Here is a 12,380-nt window from a genome sequence, read left to right as displayed (position 1 = left end):
GGAACTCCCAGTTGCAAAGGCCTGTGCTGGGTGCATGATTAGTGCATTTAAGGAACAGCCAGGAGGCTAGTGTGACTAGACAGGGTGTGGGTGCAGAGGAGTATGAAAGGACTAGAGATCTGGGAGGCAGCATCTCCATCAGGCCTTGAGGCTATCCTACCATGTGGGCTTCACCCTGTGGGAGATGGGAAGCAGAGAGTGATGCAATCTGACCACTCTGCCTGATGCTTGGAAATTTATCAGATTCTGGATACATTTAAGAAGAAGAGATGACAAGATGTACTGATAGACTGGATGTGCACATGGCCTGGCAAACCCCAGAATGGATTTGCCATTTCCTGAGATGGGAATGCATTTCCTGAGATGACCACTGTTGGAGCAGACAGGCAACATAATAGCAACTAACATAGTGTAGTGCTTTTTATGTGTTGGGCTCTTGGCAACCATTCTTCATGCATTATTTCAATTAACATTTAGACCAAACCTTTGGATTTACCAGTGAAGAAATAGAGATTTTAAAAGGTTCTAATTTGCCCAAGGTCATACAGCTACCAACTGGCAGAAGCAGAGAGAACTACCTCTTTATTACCCCAAAGTCAATACTCTTAATTACTGTGTATTCCCTACCCTGAAAAGTATAACACCTAATAAACTTCCAATGGGGAGGGAGCAAGGGTAAGAATTAGGTGATGATGTGCACCTAGTAGGCACCCAATAAATCTTTGCTGATGGATGAGTAAATGAAAAACTGTGTGATGACGGTTGGATAACAGGCCAGTCTTGGGTGAGAAAAAAAGCACTGAATATTCCATTCCAGACAGAACAGACTCTGGATAATGGAATATCCAAGTCTGTAAAATGAGAAATGTCAGAAGGTGAGAAAACCAAATATATATTTGCCTGGACCAGTCCTGAGGTTAGGATAGGTCTTAGTTTACTATCTTGAATTGTTAGATGAAAAGGCAGGCAGGCATGAGGAGATGACACACAGTATTTTTACGTAATGCAAGTGCTTAATACAGGTTTTAAAAATACAAACAGCAGTAAATAACAGAAGTAAAATTGGAACTTCTTACTTTTAGTCCAATGCAAGAGACCACACAGCCTTTTAAATAAAAATCAACCTTTTAGTCAATCAATGAAACCACCATAAGTGACTCTGTACAAATACCAGGATTGTATTTGTGGTACCCTAGCTAATTTAGAGGATCGCATCCATAAATCACTTCCTAGACTTTCTCTTCACATAGTTTCAACCTTTAAATTATGTTCTTCCCTTGTTATTGTCCTTCAGTCTTTGGGATAACAAAGCACTGAATCAATGCAAGTGTTTAAAATAGAAAACATGAAAGCAAAGCAGCTCTGGGGTTCTCTCTGAACTAACACATTAGCCAACTTTCCATCAAAATGGCAAAATTTTGATCAAAATGTCCTTTTCATGTCCTAAAGTTGAAAAATAATCACCAATGAATTCTTTAAAAATATTTAGACTTCCTTTTCATTACATGTGTTGATGATAAAAAATTAATTGCCATGATCATATTCCAAACACAACATCAAATAAGGTAACAGTTAATGAATAAAATAAAATTCACTCAATCTGAAATTGCTTTTAATTGACTGACAGTTTTAAGAAGCAAATTAAATACAACAAACAAGTACTGGTTTCTGATCACAAGGATCAGGTGAAGGCGGGATGGGGTGGGAGTAAATATCTGAGTCAAAATGTCAAAATCCATAATTACCTTTAAAGTACAAAGACTGGGGGAGAAGGAATAGAGTTAGAAAGTATAAGCATGGCAAAAATTCAATACTTTACAACAAAAATTGTTTTTACAGGGATTCTACTACACTTCACATTCAATAAATTGGAAGAACTTTTTTTCTGAAGACAAAACAAAACCCTGAAATCTTCCTGGAAGTCCTTCTCTGGATTTCAAACAACATATCATTTATAACTAGGGGGGAAATACGTTTATTCAAATACATTTATTCAACACACTTTTACTCGAAAAAAAAAATGTTGTTCATGAGACTTTTACCTACACATAAATACTAAAATAAGCATGTGATGTTTACTAGCATCTCTCTCTCATACAGACACACTCGTTTATTGTTCCACAGCGAGTAGAATGAATAAGGGCAGCCAAAGTGGACCCACATGAGTCAAACACACTTGTGGGCCTCGGGCATTTTCAAAAACAGGACTCGACAAATAGCTTTATTAATCACGATGAAGACAGTAAACACCCAAACACTGAAGTTTTGTGGGGTATGGAGGGGTTTGTTTTTTAAGGCGAACACTCCTGAACTACAACCTGTTAAATTAATTAACGAACAATACTGGGGCTTTTACTCTATTCGCATCCTAGGAACCCCTGAAGCGAAGAAAGTTCACCGTCCGTCCTGGCGACTACCCTCACCCTCGGATCCCGGTAGTTTGAGGGTCCGCCGCCCCGAGCCCCGAGCCCTCCCCTAGCCCTCCTCCTCCTCCTCCTCCTTTTGCTGGAGGGCAGGTGCGCGCCCCCCTCCCGGGCACTGCACGGCCCCTCGGCGCGCCGACCCCGGGAAGGGAGGAGAGGAGTCGCTGGGCAGCGGGCCGGGGGACGCGGCCGGGGCCGCAGTTGCGGGCAGGACGAGGAGGCGGCGTGGCTGCGGGCGGCCGGACCGGGAGGGCTCCGCCGCAGCGGGACCGAGCGGCGGGGGAGGCGCGCCGGGCGCCCGGGCAGCGTACTCACCAAGGGGGCCGCGCGGGCTCAGGGCGTCCGCACTCGGGAGACCCGGTGGAGCGCAGCCCTCCGCCGCGCCCGCGGCCTCGCTGGCAAGCGCGGCGAGACGGGCCGGCGGCGTCGCTGCCACCGCAGCTGTCACCGAGCTATAAATACCGGCTCGGCCCACACCCGTCGCCGCCTACGCCGGGGGCCCTCCGCAAAGTCCGCCGGCCGCCGGCCGGGCAGCGGGAGCGCGAGGGCGACAGCGCCGCGCAGACTGCGCCGGCTCCAGCTGTGCGGCAGCTTCCGCAGCTGGAGGCATGGCCTCCCGCCGCCCCCGCCTCTGCCCTCCCGCCGCCCCCGCCCCTGCCCCTGGCCTCCCGCTCCCTCCCCTCGGGCCCGCGCCGCGGCCCGACTCCAGCCCGCGGGTCGTGCGCCGCGGCCGAGCTGCCCGGGCCGGGCCCTCCTCTGCAGAGCCGGTGGCGGCGGCGGCGGGCGGGGGCCGACTTCGGTACCCGGAGGGGTAGGGGGTAGCGGCCGGGGGCGGCAGGGCTTCAGCCTAGCCTGTCAACAGCAGCCCCTTCTTCCCGGGGGGAATCGGCCGACTTCTTATAAAACCCACCATCCTGCGGGCAACCAATGAGGTTCCCAGGTGGAATGTCCTCTAAGAGCTGCAAACTTTCTAACGCGGTCGGGTCACAGGGCATCCTTCCTGCTTTTGTCTATTGGTGGCGTGGAGGGCTGGGGGTGGGAAGAGACAGAGCCCGCGACGATCTGAGAAGTCTGAAACTTACTTTCCAGCCTGACTTACACAAAACATATGCTACTATATTCACACATGTACACACTTTTATAAGCACAAACACATTCATACACGCTTAGAAGTGAGCTGCATATGTATACACACATATATAAATGCATACATGCATTTATGCACACATATATACAGAAGCACACAGGAGCACAATTTTTAACCTTTTTGCAGCCTCAAGCTCTCAATAAACTATCATTCTGTAGTGCTTAAATGATTCCTTTGCAGCATGCAGGAGGAAGACCCTCTGACCACATTTAACAGGTTCCTTTCTTCCTGTTGTAGCGTCTTTTCCATCATATATGTGTGTGGCCTTGTTTCCATCCACACCCAATAACAACTGCTACCTCAATTTACAGGTTGCTTATAATGTATTAAAAACTGCTATCCGGCATACTGATATTCCATGCTAACAGAAGTGACCACTAGTTTGTATAGTCAAATGGAAAATGTGATAATTCATATCTACTTAACAGTAGCAAACTTAGGAGGAGAAGAGCCTCTCTCCTGGCCTGGCAGCATGATTCAGGAATAAATTGGGTAGCAACAGGGAGAGCTGAGATGTCAGCAGATTTTGAGATGGTATAGAGAGAGCCATTCCCAAGTCCTGCAGTGTAGCTAGTGTACACAGGAATCATTGGGAGTCCACTGCCATACTTCTCACTAGTCTGACATCTGTTCTACTTCTAAGAATGATCACATATATCTACATTGTAGTCACAGTTTGTGATCATCTTATGGAACTCTCAGCATAGTGAAGCTTTCACAAGTTTTCCCAGAAAGAGTTATTTCCTATGCTAGGACTTTGTACATTTTACTGTGACATTTCTTACATTTGCTGTACTTTTTTACAACTTCTTTTTCTCCCCCACTAAACAACAAAGTCTTTGAGGGCAGAGACTAAATCTTACTCACCATTGCATCCTCAATACCTAACATAATGAGTTATAGTAATGGCTCAATAAATAGCAGATTAATTCCACAGTTTAACTATTAGAGTCTACTGTGCTTTTGTAACTATAATCAGGATTATTTTACAAAAAATTATTAAACCATGTAACTAACATGAGTTCCATATGCTATATATATTTTTTTTTAACTATAGATTTACAATATTATATTACTTTCAGATGTGCAGCAGAGTGATTCAGTATTTTTATAGATTATATTCCAGTCAAAGTTATTATAAGATAATGGCTATATTTCCCTGTGCTGTGCAATATATATTTGTAGCTTATTTATTTTATACATAGTAGTTTGTAGCTCTTAATTCCCTACCCAATGTTGCCCCTCCCCCCACCCCTCTCCCCACTGGTAACCAGTAGTTTTTTCTCTATATCCGTGAGTCTCTGTTATATTCATCCATTTGCTTTATTTTTTAAATTCCATGTATAAGTGATAACATACAATATTTGTCTTTGTCTGACTTATTTCACTAAACATAATACCCTTTCAGGTCCACCCATGTTGTTGCAAATGGCAGAATTTTATTCTTTTTTATAGCTGAGTAGTATTCCATTTTATATATATATATCTATATATATCTATATATATACACATACTACATCTTCTTTATCTGTTGATGGACACTTAGGTTGCTTCCATATCTTGGCTATTGTAAATAATACTGCAATGAACATTGAGGTGCATGTATCTTTTCAAATTTGTGTTTTTGTTTTCTTCAGATATATACCCAGGAGTGGGATTACTGGATCATATAGTAGTTTTATTTTTTGTTTTTTGAGGAACCTCCATAATGTTTACCATAGTGGCTGCACCGATTTACATTCCCACTGACAGTGTACTAGGGTTTCCTTTTCTCCACCTCTTCACCACGTGCTATATTTTCCTTATATCTTCATTTAAAGCAAGGAATCTTCAATCAGTTAAAACTGGAAAATATTAAAGCTTCAAAAATTGTGCAGCATAATACTGAGGCCTGTGGGTTCTTAACTAGCACCCCCTCCCCCAGAAAAACAAAACAAAGCAAAACAAAAGACACTTTTCCTATCCCTGAAAGACAGTGTGTACAACACATTGTATTTCAAAGGATATTGGGGTAAAAATCATTGAGCAGCTTCTCTTCTGTCTACTTGAAAGATAGAACTCACTCCACACCATGACTGGTTGAATTACTCTGGTATCTACTAGAATGAATTTCAGTTAATCAGAACTGAAAAGTCTGGCCTCGGTTGCATGGTGCTCATTACCCTACCTTTAGATCCCTACCTTCTTAACTCATGGTCTGGCTTCCTTTAATAATAATTTTAAGAATAAACTTAACCAATGCTTACTATTTGTTCTTAATTGAGAGGTCTCAAGTTTTAAAGAATACAGTTCTCCAGGACCACTTCAAGGCAAAATATTGAAATGAGCAGGATTTTCTTCAATATCAATGCTCCCTTTTTACCACTGACCAAGAAGCTTGTGCCCTTTGCTTTAACAGCCATCCACGATCTCCCGTTCACCCTTATCTAAGAACCAGACAGGAGAATAGCCTTTACACTTGATCTCTGTCACAATAACATGTAGTGATAAAAGCTTGATTTCCTGAAGGCTTACTGTGCACCAGGCCCATTTCATGTATTAAAGTGTTTAATCTCTGCAACAGACCTGTGAGATACTGCTGTTAGTTTCACTTCTATGTTTGCCTTTGAGGAAAGAGACAAGCAGAGACTGAGCAGTTCATGCAGGATCTCAGGACTAGCCAGAGCGGTGGAGTAAAGATCAGAAACCAGGCCGTGTGTCTCACCAGCCCACATTTTAACCTCTCATCTTATACTTCCTCCCTGTGTACCTCAAAAGTGATGTTGGCTTTACAGTTAGGAGGCCTTGAATAAGGAATATGGGTGTGAATTCTGGTTCCATCACAACCCTAGCTGCAACCCTGAGCAGATTGCTACTATAAGATGACCGTAAGAATCCCTAGGTCTTCTTTTCTTCACCATTAAAGTGGTGAGATGTTACATCTGGACATGGACTTATGGGCCCAAGGTAGGTCTTTTGGCCTGTTCAAGGACAGATCCTATTCAGGATTTAGGCTACTGTTCTCCCTATTCTCCAGTCTCTTTCCATCCCAGTTGCCACCTACCACACAGACCTACTGGGAGTTTTAAATGTCTTAATGTGTGTAAGACACCTATATATAGAATGCCAGGTACATGATAGGCTCTCAATAAAGGCCATTCTTCCTTCCCATCAAACCTTAATGTTCTATGAAAACTTTCCTCCAGACCAAAATGTTTTGGTCCAGTGCACAGATGGTGACTGTTTACTCACAGAAATTAACCGTTTCTCTAGTGTTGGCCAGCAGTGTTTGAAAATGGTATTGTAGATAGAAGCCCCAAGAAGAAACCAAGATGGCAGAGCTGCATATCTCACACTCATCCCATCCATATTTTAACCCAGACAGCTCCGTTTCTTTTCTTTATAGGCAGTAAATTGGCCACAGTTTCAGACAATGTCAGGGCAATGATATAAATAGTTCAAGTAGGAAACTCTAAAATGCCACTATCCGGTCTTCTGCCTACTCTACCTCCACATACAGAGTCAACCCTGCAGACAGACAGGCTTAAAATATGTCTTGTTTACATATAATTCCTTTGTACAGTCTGACCCAAGAGGGCAGAAATTAGAAGTAACCACATGATGTTCTTCTGTTTGCCTCATCTATCCCAGTAGATTAATAATACAGTTATACTCTGTATTTTAAAAAAAGGAAAAGACAAGCTCAATACACATTTCAAAATTTGGTGAAAACTTTGATCATGACCAAACTGTATCCTCTCTAAATGGCCCTTTGAAAGCAAAAGGAAACTATAGGAGGAAGCATCAGTAGTCTGTACCAAGTCTATCAGGAAACCCTTTCATCAGTGATTTGATGTATTCCAAGCAAAATTATTTTTAACTTCCAATAGGTCAATCAAGATGATGCTTACTGCACACTCAAAATATAAACAGTATAATTCCCTTGTTTCCAAAGAGGCAAGAATAGAAATTTGAAACTGATCCATAATTTTCTTCTGGTATTTAAAGGTCAATGACTCTCTTGCCAGGATTTTCCTCAGCAGACGTAATTGTAAATGTCTAGTCCCACTGTACCCAGCGTACACTGATATATTTTATAAATTTATTTATTTATTTATTTTTGGCTGCGTTGGGTCTTCGTTGCTGCGCGCGGGCTTTCTCTAGTTGCGTTGCCGTGCGTGGGCTTCTCATTGCAGTGGCTTCTTCGTTGCGGAGCGCGGGCTCTAGGCTCGCGGGCTTCAGTAGTTGTGGCTCACGGGCTCTACAGTGCAGGCTCAGTAGTTGTGGCACACGGGCTTTGTTGCTCCGTGGCATGTGGGATCTTCCCGGACCAGGGCTCGAACCCGTGTCCCCTGCATTGGCAGGCAGATTCTTAACCACTGCACCACCAGGCAAGTCCCTGATATATTTTAGTTAGTCCACATGTCCTGAATTTTGCTTGAGAAAAGATCATTACATGTCTACTGCTTGGAATATTAGAGCCTGTGCTCTGAAATCCTGGTTCTGCACAGATAGTGGCAATGTGATATTAAGCAAATTACTTAGTACTTGCCTCACAGGTTGTTAGAGGGATTAAATAATGTGTGTTTTACTTTTAACATTTGGCCTCGTTCATATTAAGTTCTCCATAAATGTTCTTTTTATTATCATAATTATTTATCTCATCCCTGCCCTGCTTATATTCCCACAGAGTTTCTTTTACCAAATGACTGATTCACCTAGCCTCCATTTCAGCCTATAAATGGCCAGGCAAAGGGATTTTTCTGTACAGTTTTTAGAACAAAGGAGTCATGCAAACAAAGGGCAGACTAGCAGTCATAGCAGAAGTAGAGCTGCCACATACTTGGTGGCCACATCAGCCCTGACTCACACCCGTCCTGAAGAGTCTGCATAAATGCAACAGTTCCTTCAAAGAACCATTTCTGTTATGATGACAGAGAGGGGCAATTGTTTCACTGGCCACACCCTTCACTTCTTTTTACTACCTCTTCTCGCTCTCTCCTCTGCCTCTCACCCACTCTTGCAAATACAAGAGACCCTAAGAACTGACCAGTGCCTCACTGCCAAGAAGCAGCCCTTGACTGAGATTGGGGATGACTTCATCCACAGGAATGCGACTGCTGGTTTTAAATGGCAAATTTGCCTTTGGGCAGTTTTGAGCTGACCTTCGCTTTCTTCCTGCTTGATTTCTCCTAAAACAAATGGTCTTTTTTTTTTTCTTCTTCACACTGTTTCCAACAGACCCATTTAGACAGGTTTCATAGACCTAGCCCAAGGGGGAGAAGCTTGATTTGAGAGCCTTCAAAACTCTTTTTTTTTTAATTAATTAATTAATTTATTTTTATTTATGTCTGTGTTTGGTCTTCGTTTCTGTGCTAGGGCTTTCTCTAGTTGCGGCAAGCAGGGGCCACTCTTAATAGCGGCACGCGGGCCTCTCACTATCGTGGCCTCTCTTGTTGCGGAGCACAGGCTCCAGACGCGCAGGCTCAGTAGTTGTGGCTCACGGGCCTAGTTGCTCCGCGGCATGTGGGATCTTCCCAGACCAGGGCTCGAACCCGTGTCCCCTGCATTGGCAGGCAGATACTCAACCACTGTGCCACCAGGGAAGCCCCAAAACTCTTGATTTCATATAAAGTACCAAATATACCACCCAATCTATAAACATATCCAAAGCAGCTAGTCCATCAAAGCACTGCAAGGTGCTGAGGTTTCAAAGACAAACACAGCCTGTCTGTTTCCTCAGGAAACTCATGATCGAAATGAGCAGACAAGAGATGGATTATAATCACAATAAACAGTAATAAAAGATGACATGTGATCAAGGCCAAATGCATTTTACTGACCATAAAAGCTATAGAAATTTGAAATGGAGAAAAAAAACCCCAAAAACTATCCTTAGTAATTGCTGTATTAACAAAATGGAAGAAGGTGTTAGAAGCAAACGTTAAAGGATAAGGAGAATTTAGATAAGCAGAAAAGGGAGAAAGAAGAAATTCCAGGCAAAGGGGAGCAGCACAGAAACAATGCTCATTCCCCATAAGGTTCTCAATCAATACACGCTGAAGCAGGGGAGAAAAAGAGGGAAGACCAGTAGGAGAGAAAGTGGGAAGAGGGGATGAAGAGAAGAAGCTGGAAGGATCAGGAATGTTATGGTCCATTCACAGGAGCAGATTGTAGGGGACAGTGAATTATGTCTTTGGAGAAGTAAGGAAAGCCAGATTATTGAAAATGGACTTTTCAGTTTTAGCTATGTTAGCACTAAGGGGCTCAGGGCAGGGGGATAATAAGAGAAATAATTAGCACCAGGAATTTTTTAAAAAATAAGAAATGAAAATGATTTACCTCTGTGTTTGACGCCAATGGCCCTGTTTTTATGTAGCCATGAAATAAAAAACAGTAGCCTGACTCTACCCGTAGACCAGAAGGGCTGTTTTCCCCGCCTCCCATAAGGGTTAGGGGGAGCCGTCCTCCCCACCCTCCACTTCTTCAATTTATGAAAAAATAAGGAGGGGCTTCAAAAGCCTTTTTTTCAGTGCCTGGGGCCCCCTCCTCCATCAGAGCTGCTCAACCCAGAAGCCTGGCTGGCCCACTCCTCCAAGTTTTAGAAAGTCATTAAAAAGATGTCTCTGCAAATAGTGACAGGGAAAAGTGTCACTGTTTAAAGATGACATGATCGTCATTTAACCCTGGTCAATTCACTCATCTTTGTGTTTCTGTTTCCTCATTTGTAAAATGAAGATAATAACGGTATCTAGGACATAGATTTGTTGGGAATAAATGAGTCAAAATATGTTAGGTGGCATAGAATATTACCTGTGAAATAGCAGATACAACATCCAATATTATGTTAGATGCTATTAATATTATTGAAGACAAGTGAAAGTCTAAACAATATGCCTAAACCTTTGTTAAAAATAATAAGTGTTTTTTAAGTTTTACCATGTGGGATTTTTATGTAGCCCTCTATTCTGTTTTCTTAAATATTTAACTAAATTCTATTTCTAGTTAATATAAATAAATAAATAAAATAAAGATGACATGATATTTTATATAGAGAACCCTAAAGTCTCCGCCCAAAAACTATTAGAGTAGATGAATTCAGTAAGGTTGCAAGATATGAGATTAATATACAGTAACCTGTTGAATATCTACACACCAATAATGAAATATCAGAAAGAGAAAGTAAAAAAAAAAATCGTAATAAACTTAACCAAGGATATGAAAGATCTATACTCTGAAAACTATAAACATTGATGAAGGATAATGAAGCTGATACAAAGAAATCTAAAGATATCCTATGCTCTTGGATTGGAAGAATTAATATTGCTGAAATGGCCATATTGCCCAAAGCAATCCACAGATTTAACACAATCCCTATCAAAATACCCATAACGTTTGTCACAGAACTAGAACAAATAATCCTAAAATTCATATGGAACCACAAAAGACCTCAAATTGCCAAAGCAATCTTGAGAAAAAAGAACAAAGCTGGAGGCATAACCCTCCCAGACTTCAGAATATACTACAAAGTTACAGTAATCAAAACAGTGTAGTATTGGCACAAAAGCAGATATGTAGATCAAGGAAACAGAATAGAGAGCCCAGAAATAAACCCACACACCTATGTCAATTTATCTATGACAAAGGAGGTGAGAATATACAATGGAAAAAAGACAGTCTCTTCAAGTAGTGCTGGAAAAACTGGAGAGACACGTACTAAAACAATGAGATTAGAACATTCCCTCACACCATATACAAAAATAAACTCAAAATGGTTTAAAGACCTAAATGTAAGAATGAAAACCATAAAACTCCTAGGAGAGAACATAGACAGAACATTCTTTGTCATAGATTGTAGCAACATTTTTTGAATCAGTCTTCTAAGGCAAGGGAAACAAAAGCAAAAATAAACAAATGGGACCTAATTAAACTTAAAAGCTTTCGCACAGCAAAGGAAACCATCGACAAAATGAAAAGACAACCTACAGAATGGGAGAAAATATTTGCAAATGATGTGACTGACAAGGGGTTAATATCTAAAATATATAGACAGCTCACACAATTCAATATCAAAAAAATAAACCACCCAAGCAAAAAATGAGCAGAAGACCTGAATAGACATTTTCTAAAGAAGATATACAGATTGCTAACAGGCACGTGAAAAGATGTTCAACATCGCTAATTGTTAGAGAAATGCAAATCAAAACCACAAAGAGACATCACCTCACACCTGTAAGAATGGCTATTATCAAAAAGTCTACAAATAACACCTGTTGGAGAGGATACAAAGAAAAAGTAACCCTTGTACACCGTTGGTGCAGCCGCTATGGAAAACAGTATGGAGGTTCCTCAAAAAACTGAAAATAGAACTACTACCACGTGATCCAGTAATTCCACTCCTGGGTATACATCTGAAGAAAATGAAAACATTAACTCAAAAAGATACATGCACCCCAATGTTCATAGCAGCATTATTTATAGTAGCCAAGACTTGGATACAAACTCAGTGTTCATCAACAGATGATTGGACTAAGAAGATGTGGTATACATACACAGTGGAATATTAGCCATAAAAAAAGAATGAAATTCTGCCATTTGCAGCAACGTGGATGGACCTAGAAGATATTATACTTAGTGAAATAAGTCAGACAGAGAAAGACAAATACTGTATATCACTTATATGTGGAATCAAAAAAAAATACAAATGAATATATATGCAAAACAGAAACAGACTCACAGACATAGAAAACAAACTTGTGGTTACCAAAGGGGAGAGGGGAGGTGAAAGGACAAATTAGGGGTACGGGATTAACATACAAACTACTATACAT

General features: G+C 41.6%; 1 protein-coding gene across 13 annotated transcripts in view; it reads right to left on the bottom strand.

The window, feature by feature from the left end:
* TMEM117 (transmembrane protein 117) overlaps window positions 1–5,021 on the bottom strand; it is a 536,620-nt gene extending 531,599 nt beyond the window's left edge. For 3 of the 13 annotated variants that reach the window (XM_082349427.1, XM_082349429.1, XM_082349428.1), the window contains exon 1: window positions 2,739–3,045. The gene's annotated coding sequence lies outside the window, so the exon portion shown is untranslated. Of the gene's footprint in view, window positions 1–2,738; window positions 3,050–3,333 lie in introns of those variants that run through there. The other 10 variants (XM_082349430.1, XM_082349431.1, XM_082349432.1 and 7 more) reach the window with 5 other exon arrangements.
* Between the last annotated feature and the right edge of the window lie 7,359 nt (window positions 5,022–12,380).

Source organism: Balaenoptera borealis (genome assembly GCF_965194805.1).
Source record: "Balaenoptera borealis genome assembly, chromosome: 13".
NCBI classification, from domain to species: domain Eukaryota; kingdom Metazoa; phylum Chordata; class Mammalia; order Artiodactyla; family Balaenopteridae; genus Balaenoptera; species Balaenoptera borealis.
This window is presented reverse-complemented; position numbering and strand designations above follow the sequence as displayed.